Below are 12442 nucleotides of genomic sequence, written 5' to 3'. Positions count from 1 at the left end.
TCCTTTCTATCATCTGTTCCCCTCCCAGAGTACATTTAAGACTGGTTAGAGGAATACATTGTGAATCACAGTTGTGGTGACATTCAGGAATACCATCTCTGACTGTCCCTTTTTTCAAATTTTCTTAGAGTAATTAATAGTAAAATTTTGACAGGTATCAAAACTTGCCAAACTTCTCTTTTATTAGTTGATGGATTCTACCTCTAAAGGAAGAATGAGAAAAGGGCTCAATTATGATACATCATACCCTATATGTCAGGGACTCAGCTCTGGACCTTGGTCACCTATGGGCTAGGAGATGCCTTGGGGGTGCGACCCGCCCACTTGGGTGCTGGGAATGCCCTGTTAACAGGAACAGCTCCACCCATGAGGGAGAAACAAGGGAGGAGCTCGGGACTATAAAAGGGACGGGACTGGGGAAGACAGGAGCCATATTTGCTGACTATGTAAGCAATAGAGATCTGTGTGTTAGACTGCAACCGGGTGCTCTGTCCAGTTATTGCCCTCCGTCCCTAAGGAGGGTCCGTGATGAACGAAGACCAGGAAGAGGTATGTATCCAGGCGACAGCTTGGGATAGGTCCCTGAGCACCCATACACTGTGATTCAAAAGTTTTTTACACTTTTATTGTGCTCCCTTTTTTAAACAAAGTCACCTTACTAGTTCAACAAAAATCATATGACCACTAAAGGAAAAAAAGTAAATTGGTAAATTATAAAATAAGTATGTGTCTGAACAAAGAAAGTTTACCAAACTTGGGAAATGGGGCCTCAGAGTAGAGATAAAAGGGATATCCTTTATTAATAATTTTGAACGAATTCCTAATCATACCCTTAAATCTGTATTGATTGTAGCTGGTTCTAGAGATGGCAAGCTGCAAGGAGTGGAGAGTAGAGCACAGTATAGTCAGGGTGAGTGGTGAAAGAGACTAACATAATGGGAAAGTGATCCCTGAGTTGGTTGACCAAAAAGATACTATCATCCAACTTTGAATAGCAAGTGTAAGGGTCAAATGTATCTAGTAGTCAAAACCATATTATATTCCCCTAACTGAACTAATTCATTATTATTGAGTTAGACTGCTGCTCTCTGAAGGTCACAAAAAATAGGAGAATGAGTTAGAAGTTAGATTTGCAAACATCACCCATGCTCCCTATCATGGTTGCTTTCACAGCACCAAACATGATCTAGAAATTCTAGTAGTGAGTTAACTGCAGCATTTTAGTAAGTAGACAAATGGCAGACCATGTCTATGTAATTCTGTTCCTCTCTTCTTGGTTATCTCCCTCCATCTAGAAATTCTATTGAAAATAGACAGATTGGAAGAAAACTTACTAATAGTCTCCAAGGATGGTCAGAGTGGGCAGGGCCTATCATTTAATATTCCCAATACCTCAGAGAATTTTGGAATCACATTACTCCAGTCTTTAGTAACTTGTTATGTTTTCTTCCTCAGAATGCTTACAGATACTAATCACTGATGGTGACCTCAAACCTCAGTGGAGTGCTTATCATTGTTTTCTACCACAGCATAATATAGTGAAAAGATCTCCAAACTGGAGGGAGAACTGGAGGAGAAAGATTTTGGGTTACAGTGGCCAAAACATACTAGTTGATTTGAGTTGATTGGTTCTTGTCCTTATGAAAGGACATCACTATGATTTGAGACAAATGACATCACTATGTTTGAGACAAATCACAGTGTGTCTGACTGTGGCTGATCAACCCAATATGGGCTTGGAAGGCTCTACTACAGGTTGGGCACATATAGTCCATGTGAACACCTGGGATGGGGACTCTAAACTTATGTATGCCACATTTCTTCAAGCTGCTTCAATTCTCAATTGAGTGATGCTATGAGAACTACCTTTTTAGGTTGAAGTAAATGCATAGTCTTCACCACTTGTCCCTTTAGCTCTTTTTTTTTTTTTAGGTTTTTGCAAGGCAAATGGGTTTAAGTGGCTTGCCCAAAGCCACACAGCTAGGTAATTATCAAGTGTCTGAGACTGGATTTGAACCCAGGTACTCCTGACTCCAGGGTGGGTGCTTTATCCACTACACCACCTAGCCGCCTAGCCGCCTAGCCGCCTAGCCGCCCCACTTTAGCTCTTAACCTAGTGATAATTGCTATGTATGACAGTCTGGGCTTTGGATTCTTGAAGGAGGACTTGTGGTAAGAGACTGGTAATAGGAGTTGTACATTTTTAGTGAAACTGTGAAAATTATGGTACTACCTGGAAAACAACTGCTTAATATGTTAAAACCATACCAAGTTCTCCATAATTTGCTTCAGTTGTGTGCATGTACATGTAAATTCCCTTAAACAATAATAAATATTTATTGTGGACTTGAACTGACTATACATGCTGGTCCACAGAGTAGAAGGTAAGAAAATGTTTATATTTGGGGGAGGGGGAAAAGAGAAAAAAAGTGAAGGTCATGACTCCATGGGGATAGACTTTTGATTAGAAATCTCTCCCTAGAAAACTAACTTATGCAAAGAGCTGCAAAGAACCTTGTTGCTTAGGGATTCTTTTGGCAGGATACTGCCTGATTTTTATCACACGCAGAAAAAAAAAGATTGACAAAAAAAAATCAAAGCATTCAAATTCAGTCTTCATATCCCAAACCTAGAATCCCATAGAAAAGTAGTAATACAGTATTTAGTAGAACAAGGTCTGGAGGTAGGAATCTGAATTCAAATCCAGCCTCAGACATTTACTGGACAAATGGACAAATTATTTAATTTCTATTTGCCTCAGTTTCCTCATTTGAAAAAAAATGGCACCCACCTTTCATGTTCTAGTAAAGAATTAATGAAATGATATTTATAAAGTACCTGGCACATAATGAGAGCCTTATAAAGGACAGCTTTTATTTTTAAAAAAATCATTTGTCTAGAACAATGCACTTTATTGTTTTTAGCTAAATGACTCGGTTCAGCAAAACACTGGGATATAGATTAAGAAAGAAAATCCCTCTTACTTTCACTGCTGCCCACCATCACATACAATCAGATACTCTATCCAATCAGCTCCCAGCCTGGGGAGCTCCTCCCAAGCTCAGACCACTTCTGCTACTCACAGAATGATGGAAATGAAAGGAGTGAAACTTGCAATTTCAATTTTCTTCACCAAATATCATCATGAATAGGATTCATGTATCTGATAATCTATCTACCCTTCCCATTTCTGAGGATAGTTCATGAGGTGGGATGAATTGAAAACTGAGCCCAGTGCTTTCAGCCTACTTATCTGATGATCTCTACACTTCATCCCCTTGACTTAGTTAACAATTGCTTCCACAGAATCAGGCAAAAAGCAGGCGGAATCTTTCAACTTCTTGCAGGAAAGGATCACCTTTTTCCTTTTTTTAAATAGATTCTACTCACACTAAGGGAACAGGTCACCATCAAGTAACTGACAAACTGTCATTTCCATAGATATTGTGCTCTGGAAACAGCTATTAGTGGAATTCTTGCATGGGAATTTGATATTGTTACAAAACTTTTATAGATTATCCCAGGAGCTATGCATGAGGTAGTGTTCTTTCTTGCTTGGGCTTGCAGAAACCATGACATTTTTCTTCCTAACCAAGATATTACAGTACACATCTGGAGGCAGAGGAATATCAATAAATTTTTCTATGAATCGTTTTCTTATAGAACCAATTACTGGACCTTGGCACATTGTTGGAGACATGCTGTTCAGGCTGCTCTCCTAGGCACTCCTTGGCAAGGGAGAGGGGATCTGTTGTGGTTTGCTTCACCTTGGGACCCACAGTGATGACCTCCCTCCCGGAGGGGAGCTGAGAATAAGGAGTCAAGCCACCACTGCCTTATGCCTCCAGCTCAGTTTTATTACTGCTTAGTTTTTACATATATACTGTTAGGTCTTCTGGGGTGAACAAAGAAAATGAGGTAATGGGTGGGGTGCACAAGTGGGGTGTACATGCAGCATACATTAAGGATAAGGGGGTATGTTAGGGGGGAGGTGGTAAAACACAGCTGGGTCTTGTGCCCTTGGGCTGTGGGGTGGAATGTCCAGCTCCCAAGGACTCTGGCGCACCTTATCTCTAAGGGTGGCATGCCAGCTCCTGAGACTGTCCAGGTGGTAGTTTACTTGGAATAGCCTGTGTTCCCACAGGGATCTACTACTAACCCCATTGGAACAATAACAGTCGCAGAGGATGGATTCCCAGAAAGATAAGGATCATCTCTCTTCCTGGAAGAGAGAAGACCTACAGGGCCATCTGCATATTAATGGTAGGACTGTTTTTCTGAAGTTAGCTAACCCATTAGTAACAACAGCAAATATTTATATAGTTATTTAAGATCTACAAAGTGCTTTATATTCATTATCTCATTTAATCCTTATTCATAATAACCTTAGAAGGTATTATTACCTCATTTTACAGATGAAGAAATTATGGATGAGAAAGATTAAGTGACTTGCCCAGATTCAGACACCAGATTCAATGTTAGAATTCAAATTTAGACCTTCCTGACTCAAGTCCAGGTTCTATCCAGTAGGTGAGCTAGCTGCTTCAACTTCACTTAGGGCCCCCACACAAGTCTAAGTATATAATTAATATTTACTACCTGAACACTTTAAAACATGCTCTCATCTGAACAACCTAAAAGAGAGAGATTTCCTTCTAAAGACTATCCCCCTTGGGGTTGTGATTTTTAACACTTTTATCTTTTTTCCAATGTAACCCTTGCTTACCCTGTAGGCCAGCATATATCAATTCAAGCTCACAATTAATATTTGCTAGTATTATTTGAAAGAATTTAAAGATATACAACCGAGGACACTAATTTGCTTTCTCACGGAAGCTTAGAATCAAGTTGAAGGATACATTTTAAAATCTCACCCGATTAGAATATTTGGCTAATAACACTAAGCTCCTCAGTTAAAATTTGTCCAATACCACCTACATTAACTCACCTGCCTTTGTGATATGGTTCCATGGTGACACTGATAGAAACTTGGGGATGCTTCTGGAAAGCAAAACCTAAATGAGCTTGTCTGAGTCAAATAGGTTTGCTCAGATTGTATGCACACAATGTAGGCAATGCATGAACCATTCATAGGGCATAGTGTCTTGCAGTTTAAGGGTGATGTATATTTTATGTTTTTGCTATGTGGAACTGGGCACCCATTATTTGCTACTCCAGAGCCTATATTTAATGGCTTTGTAGATTTTGTCTTTCCATTTCCTTACACTGCTATGTTTTTCCTGGTATGCCATTTTACTATCACCATATCCTTAATCTCAGTTTCTCTATTTAATTTTCTAATGAGATTTTCCTTCTAGAAAAGCTAAATGGATACCAATTTACTGAAGAGTGAATATCATCTTTTCTGTCTCACCTTACAGTTCATGTGCTGTGTTGCCTGCAGAAAAATGATAATATTCTGTTCTGTGTCAAGGTGAAGTAATAGCTTGTTGATATTAACCCAGTGGGAGGGAATGACGCTGAGGACTGAGAAGGAAGATGAAAGAAATGAAACCAAATGAGGATAAAGGAAGACAATTCTTTCCTCCTTAAAAGAAATATCTACACATCTACAGATATAAATGTGTGTGTGTGTGTGTGTGTGAGTATAATATATATTGTGTATATATATATATATATATATATATATATATATATATATTAAAGATCTATTGACAAATCCAAGGAACAGAAATTATTGCATATAAAGCTATCAATTCTCATTATTTACCAATTTAAAAAAATAAGTACATTTCAACTTTCAAAAGCATAATACATGACTCAGATATATAGCTTAAAACTAAATCTGACTTTCCATAGATCAAATTCAATCTTGGGAAATCACAAAAATTATTTTCTTTGCCTCGTGCATGAATCTATGCTTTCGAAGAATATCTAAATTTATGTAATTTTCACTCTACAAATGATTTCCCCTGAGGATATCATAATATAAATAATCTATATCTCTCTAAAGAGGAGGTTTAAGGGGTCTTCAACTCTTGTGCAAGCATGCAGGTTAACATTATTTTGAATAGTAGATAGGCTTTATTTATCTTGACTATAAATTCAAAACATCAAGACTTAACGACTGAGACCATAAATAAAACATTCTTGTTCTCCTTGATGGACCTCTATCTACACTGGGATTGAAAGTTTTGCTGTGAAAGGTGAAAGCACATACACATATACATGTATGTTACATATACTGATTTTATCTTCAACCCCAAAAGTATGTAAAATGTGACTTTACCCGTCTCATTACCCTTCTCATCCTTCCCACTTTAATGCTAAATTAAATATTTTAAATAAATAATTTAAAATAAATATTTAACATGTAAATGTTGCTTTTATTAATGTCCTTAATTACAAAGGGACAACAGCAATCAGTGGATATATTCCCCTCCTGCTGTCTTCACCTGTAACATGTCTTTCTTTGAATTTTTTCATAATTTTTTCCAATGTCTACATAACTTTTGAATTTACATACTCTAATTCATCTATTTCCCCAATCATTGGACAAGTAGTTTGTTTCTAGTTTATACATGTTTGTGTGTGTGTGTGCATATTATATGTGTATATAACAACAAGTAGTGCTTCTGGGAAAATATTTGTGTAGATTTTTTTTAAACTGCCAATAGCCTCCCAAGGGTAGATCCCTAGGAATAGGACTGCCAAGAAAAAAGCTATTGAAGTTTTGTAACTCTTAAGGTTAGACAAATTCATAGCTTCACAAGAAGAGTCATAACATGTCCATACTACTATAGCAATCATGGTATTGAATTTTTTTATCTTGTATTATCTTTATATATTTGGTGGATTTCATGCAGCAAACTTAAAATTTTTCATTTATGGTTGATCAATTTTAAGTATTTTATGCAGTTATTTTGATAATTTGTTTTTTCTTTTAGAAGTGTTTATTTAAATATTTTGACAACTTTGCTCATGAAAAATGATTCTTATTCTCATAAATTTATTCAATTCCTTATATATTTTGAATATTAGACTTTTATTAGAAATATTTGATGGGAGGATTTTTCTGTTTTTGCTTCTTCTTATTCTGGGATGCATTACTTTTTGCTATGCAAAATCTTATTATGATCATTATTACTTCTCTTTTTTGTCACAGGAGTTTCTATTTTTATAACTATCACTTCTTGATATATGTCCTCCCCCACACCATTGCACTTTTTCTTATAACTAAGAAAAGAGATAAGCAAAACTAAAGTCTGCACATATAGTTCATCCCTCTCCTGAAGAACTGAGGTACTTTCTCATCTCTTCTCTGATATCAGGTATTCAGTGTTCAACTTCATTTTAGGATAACTATAATGCCTATAATAATCATTGTCATTATCTCATTCTCACATTGTTTGATGAAGTTATCCTGCTATTTTTCTTTTATACTTAATGTTCTATGTACTATAACAGAAATGGATAAAAAAATCCTGCTTTTTGTAGTTGAACAAAAGTATTAGGATATAAGCTCACTTCCTGTAGACTCCCTTGAAAATGTCTTCAGAACAACTCCAATAATGGTGGGGGTAGTATGTATCTCATCCTACTCCCACATTGATTTTTTTTTGATAAGTCTCTATTTTTGTAACTCATATAGCTTAGAAATTATGAGCATTTTTGCATAGAAGCCTTTTTCTAAAGCTTTATTCATCAATTTTTATGGATCTGTTTTGCATTAGATAATTGATTTGTTTGCCTTTCTCAATCTTTCTTCTTTTCAACATTTCTGTAGCATTTGACACTAATCCCTCCTTTCGAATAATCTCTCTTCTCTGAGTTGTCATGACAGGGCTTTCCTTCAATCTTCTTCTTCATTGGTCACTTTTCAGTAGCCTTTGCTTATTCATCATCCTTGTCACATCTGTGGGTATTGCCCAAGACCCTATCCTGAGTCCTGTTCTTCTCTTTCTCTACACTCTCTCTTAGTGACCTCTTTAAACCTCATGAGTTTTATTATTAATGCTATGCAGATGATTCCCAGTTTTATATATGCAAATTGAATCTTTCTTCTATGGTCCAACCACACATTTCAATAGTCTATTGGATATTTTTAACAGGATGTTCCATAACCTTCTTTCCTCCAAAATCTAGTCTTCTTCTGAACTTTTTTTATCTCTATGAAGGGTACCAATTTTCTTTTGGTCAAATAGGCTTACAACTTTAGAATAAACTTCAACTCCTTGCTCTTTCTTTCCCCATATTTCCATTCTTACAACTTTAGAATAAACTTCAACTCCTTGCTCTTTCCCCATATTTCCATTCAGTTAACAATCCTTGCTGATGTTCCCTCTACAATACCTCTCACATATTCCTCCTTCTATCTATCCACATATCCACCATCCTACTTTAAGTCCTTATCACCTCTCACCTGAACTAGCTAGTCTCTCAGTCTCAAGTTTCTTTCCTCTTTAACTCATTATCCAAATGACTGCCAAAATGAAATTCTTTAAGCCCAAGTCTCTCTATATGACTCATCTGCTCAATGAATTCCAGTAGCTCCTGATTGTCCTAGGAACCAAATACAAATGGTAAATGGTTGGCATTTAAGACCCTTCACAACATGACTTAAATCTACATTCCCAGGATTATATATTATTGCACTTCAACCCAGCTGTTGTGTAGATAAATTGGACTTCTTGCTCTTACTCCTGTGTGACATTTCATTTCTTACTTTCTCCTTGCTGTTGCATGAATTAATTTCCATACCTGGAGCACACTCCCTCTTCACATTTACTTCTTAGGACCACCACTTTCATTTAAAACTCAAAATAGAGGTAGCTAGGTGGCGTAGTGGATAAAGCACCAGCCTTGAAGTCAGGAGTACCTGGGTTCAAATCCGGTCTCAGACACTTAATTACCTAGCTGTGTGGCCTTGGGCAAGCCACTTAACCCCATTTGCCTTGCAAAAAAACCTAAAAAAAACAAACCTCAAAATAAATGCCACTTTCTACAAGAGGTCTTTTCTAATTCTCCCCATCCCCACTACCTTCTATTTATTTAGCATATAATTAGGTAAGGATCATGCTTTGCTCTGGTTCCATAAAATGTAAGTTCTGGAAATCTGGGTCAATCTTGCTTTTGGATTTATGTCAGCAGACATTTATGTCAGTGGACACTTAAAACAGTCTTTTCCTTACATGATAGATTGATTTATTGATCTTGCAATTTGCTTAGGGAAGGAAGACCAGGGTTGTACTTCTCTAGTTCTGTATTTCTTCCTTTGTAAAGGGCATTGTACTAGTCTAAGATTCTTTCTAGTTTTTATGAATTGCTATTCTAAGCACATAAAAAGCTGAGCAATAATGCAAGAACAAAACAGTATAAGCATCAATGCAAAATATGCCACACAGAAAGTATCAAAAGAATTTAGTAATTATGATTATTATAAAAACAGTAGCTACCATTTCTGTAGTTTTTTATGGTTTATGAAAAATTTTGCAAATGTCATACCACATATATTGTTTACAACTCTGTAAAAGATGATATTATCATCTTTTATTTTGCAGATGAAATTCATGCTGAGAAAAACACACAGCCAATAAGTATCTGAGTCAGAGTTCAAACTTTAGTTCACTACCCTACCTAGTTGCCTTTATTTGTAAAAGTAAAGTCCTAAAGGAATTCAAAGGAGAGAAAAATCCCTATGAGAAAGGAAAGTTAGGGGAAACTTCATGAAGTGGTTAAGACTTGATGTGGGGAAGGATGGATAGTAATTGTAGGATAGGTAGAAAGGAGGAAATTTTAGATGAGGAAAAAGAAAGAGGGAAGATGAAGAGGTGACGTCCTTATCTGTAAAATGAAGTGACCAGACAAGGTGATCTCTAAGTGTCCTTCTGGCTAGGACTATCATTGCAATATATATTTTTCTACTTGGGGGAGAAAACAGTAAGGTGGTTAAGCCATGTATTAAGAGGAATTTTTACCTGGGGTTAGGAGGAAGAGGATAAAAGTGGAAAAAAAAATGACAGGTATATAAAAATGGATCCTGAGTTGGGACTACTTGATATCCAGATCAGAAGACAGCAAGGCAGAAGCATATGGTTTACCATGGGAAGAATTACTTCTGCATATTGCTACCCTGGAACAAAACCTCATTTATCCCGGGTTGGTTTAGTTTCTATGACATTTGTAAATTGCTTAGTCCAATGCCTGCCATGAAGGAGGCATTTCATAAGGCCTTATTCTTTTCCCTCTTCCCCTGCTTCCAGGTCTGCTCTTTGATAATAAGGGCCTATGACTTTTGCATGGAATGTAGACTCATCTGCATGGAGCAGAGGTTCGATATAAGCGAAGTGTTTGGGAGTAAAGTTGATATAGTTAAAGACCGATTGTTAAGCAGTCAGGCAGTCATTTATTAGGCACCAACTATGTGCCAGCTTCGCAGTTAGAAAATGGGATACAAAGAAAAGCAAAAGACATTCTCTGCCCTCAAAGAACTTATAATCTAATGAGGGAACAATATGCAAATGTTGATGTACAAGCAAGATATATATATATATATATATATATATATATATATACATATATATATATATGTATATATATATAGTGTTGCCACTGATTTGTTTCTTGGGTTCAGTTCTGCCCCATGAGGAATCATGACTCAGACTCAGGAATGTAGGTTTTGAAAAGAAAATAGAGATTTATTAAAGTTACAGCGTATTAAGAAAGGGATAGAAAAGTTAGAAAAAGTTTAAAAAGAAGGCCTCATGAATTGCTAGTTGCCCAGCATCCAACATGAGATTAGAAGGTCAAAAGAGCAGGCCCTCTCCTCCTTCCCCTTAAGTTCTCTCCCTGAGTCCATGGGAGGGGGTGGTGACCTGGGAGTGACTCAAGTCCTTATTGGAGATTTTGCCTTTTGGGAAGGGGTCTCTTTTGGGTGGTCTTCCAGGACCTGTGCTTCCTGGCTGCCCTGGAAAAGTAATGCAATCTAAGTTGAAGGTCCAGACCCTCAGGTGTGGCCTACCTAAATAAGATGATAAAGGAAGATTTCCTTTACAATGCAAACAAAAGATTTACAAAGTTTGTCTCCAACTGATCTCTTCACCCCCTTGCCCATGTTTCTCTGCATCTGTAGGAGAAATGGGACATAGTCAATAAAGGGAGGGCACTAGAATTAAGAGGGATTGGGAAAAGGTTTCCGAAAAAGATGAGATTTTAATGAGACTTGAATAAATTTATGAATGAAAGGAGATAAAGATGAGGTTGGAAAGAATTCCGGGCTTGGGGAACAGCCCAAAGAAAACATCCAGAGAGAAGGAACATATAGTTTGACGAACATCAAAAAGGTCAGTGTAGATAGATCAAAAATTATAGGAAAGTAGAGTGGAAGAATCCTAAAAAAAGGAGGAACCATTTAGGAAGGGCCTTGAATATCAACAAAGGAATTAAGTGTTGATCCTGGAGGCAATAGGGAACTCATTGTGTAGAGAGACCACATGATTAGATCTAAATTTAAAGAAAATCACTTTGGTAGCTGAATGGAGGATAGACTGAAATCAAAAGAGACTAGTAGCAGGCAGAATAACCAATAGGCTATTGTAATTATATAGGCATGAGATAAGTCTTCTTGAGCTATATTCAGTGGAGAAAAAAGGGCTTGTCTGAGAGATGGTGCAAAGGTTGACTAGTCTTGGCAACAGATTGGATGTGAAGAATTAGAGGTAGTGGGCAGCTAAGCATGACATTCAGATGGTGAGACTGAGGAATTTGGCAGGATGGTGACAGTAATAGGAAATTGATCTATCTAGGGGTCACAGTGTGTAGAGCACTGGACTTGGTGTTGTGAAAGCTCAAGTTCAAATCCAGTTTAAGGCATTTGTTATTATTATTATTATTATTATATAACTCTAGGTTTGCCTCAGTTTTCTCAATTGTACAATAGGAATAAAAATAGCATAATAATAATAGGATTAAATGAGATGATATTTGTAAATATCTCAGCACAGTGCCTGACACATAGTAAGTATTTAATAAATGTTTTTTTCCTTCCTTCTTCCTTTCAAGTTTGGAAGAGGGAAGATTTAGGGGGAAAGATAATGGGTTCCCTTTTTGGATACATTAAGCATCTATTGGATATCTACTTCAAGATGTCTAAACATATTTATTATAACTACTTTTTGAATGTCTATATAAATAAATTTTATATTAATTTACATTTATATATGTGTGTATATATATGCATATATATATATATATTTGTTTCCTCCTAGTCAGAGTAGTAACAGTTTCCTTCTTGTACTTGTACCCCTAGCATTTGTCTTGAGTTGTCCAAAAATGGAATGAATTGTTTTAGAAATTATTCAATTTCTTCTTATTGGAGGTCTTCAGATGGAGGCTGTAGAATTTATAGTGGTGAGGATTTGTACTTCAGAATAAGAGTAATCTTAATGACCTCTGAGATCTCTCTGTAACCCCATGATTCTAA

This window comes from Macrotis lagotis, chromosome 4 (assembly GCF_037893015.1).
Source record: "Macrotis lagotis isolate mMagLag1 chromosome 4, bilby.v1.9.chrom.fasta, whole genome shotgun sequence".
NCBI classification, from domain to species: Eukaryota; Metazoa; Chordata; class Mammalia; order Peramelemorphia; family Peramelidae; genus Macrotis; species Macrotis lagotis.
Note: the sequence above shows the minus strand (reverse complement) of the source record.